Below are 1,709 nucleotides of genomic sequence, written 5' to 3'. Positions count from 1 at the left end.
TACATATAACACAGAGTTGGCGTGATATAGTCAGCAAGCACAGCCTGGGGGAGAGGGAACAACGCATGTGGTATATAGCCCCTCTATGGGGCATGTACTGTCCTGACTCAGCAGCTTTGACTGATAAGGGAAAAGTACACCTAGTTCATCCAATTTACTTAGTAGCAGTGATGTGTGCAAAGGTCTCCACCTAAATCAAGGAAAACTTACATTTAAACCCCACAATTTGCATTCTCTAATCCAAACAGACTGCAGCAGATCAATAGTGTAATAAAAAGCTCACATATCAACCATATATTATTTAAATCTGTTTCAGTTATTTCCTTTAATAAATACTGCTCTCATTAGAATGTTGCTGTATCACAGCCTCTAAAATCAAAGGGCTTGGCTGTTATGTAATATGACTCTCAGGAAAGCCTTTATGAACTATGCCATAAACCAGGGGTCGGCAACCTTTCAGAAGTGGCGTGCCAAGTCTTCATTCATTCTAATTTAAGGTTTCATGTTCCAATAATACATTTTTAGAAGGTCTCTTTCTATAAGTCTATAATGTATAACTAAACCATTGTTGTATGTAAAGTAAATAAGGTTTTTAAAAGTTTAAGATGCATCATTTAAAATTAAATTAAAAAGCAGAGCCACCCAGACCAGTAGCCAGGACCCAGGCAGTGTAAGTGCCCCAGAAACTCAGCTTGCATGCCACTTTGGCATAACTGCATAGGTTGCCTACCCCTGACATAAACTAATGTTTATTGAAAGTCTGTTTAACATAATGTGCCATGGCTGGCCAGAGGAAAAATCACAATATTTCATCATGCACACAAATACCCATGGAACTTAGATTTAATTCTTTAGGAGAACTGTCTAGAAAATCCAGCTGTCTTCCTTTTCCTGTGAAACTGAATGTGAAATACACACATTATCTGTGATACACAGAAATGATTTCAGAGTACAGTCATAGCCTACTATCATGGAAACAAAGGGTGGTAAAACAAATGATCTCAATGGAACTGGGAGTCACTAGTCAGTGTAGCTTATACAGTATCTACTTTTTTAATAAAGTAACAATCATTAATATTTTTAAATTACACAACATCCAGAATACAGTGGGGCCAGCAACATAGTGCCCCTTCAACACCATTGTGAGTTGTTGAGTCAAGTCTCCATAGGAAAGAAGAACATCAGTTTCTATAGAACCAATACTGCTGCTGGCAGAAAAGTGAACTTTCATTGTCCTTTTCCCCTTCAAATACTGAGTTGGCCCAACACTTGTTACTGTGAACAAGTGTAACCCTTCTACCAGGTGCTGTCAGCAGCAAAAAGGGCCAGGTTTGTTAATCTAGAGATTTCTTCAGAAAACCTAAATAATAGCAGCTTGAGGCCCTGTCACCAGGGCAGTGCTCTGGAACTACTCCATACAAAGCCATTCAGGACTCTGGGAGAGCATGCCTCCTCTCTCTGAGCATACTGGCCCCAGGGCAAGAAGCTTACTCAGCTTTGACCTCCCTGGGTTTGAGCTCGGAGCATTCAATCCCCTTCGACATGGCGCGCCTCCCGCAGCAAGTCTGCCTGTGTGGGGCTCCCGGGGAAGCCAGAGGGCCCTGCACCTGAACTCCACAGTCAGATGTGACTCTCAGCCTGCTGGTAAAACACAAGGTTTATTAGTGGACAGAACCAAACTGCAGGACAGAACTTGTTAGCACAGAAAT

This window comes from Mauremys reevesii, linkage group 7 (genome assembly GCF_016161935.1).
Source record: "Mauremys reevesii isolate NIE-2019 linkage group 7, ASM1616193v1, whole genome shotgun sequence".
Classification (NCBI taxonomy): Eukaryota; Metazoa; Chordata; order Testudines; family Geoemydidae; genus Mauremys; species Mauremys reevesii.
The sequence above is the reverse complement of the archived record's forward strand: the minus strand, read 5'-3'. Positions refer to the sequence as shown.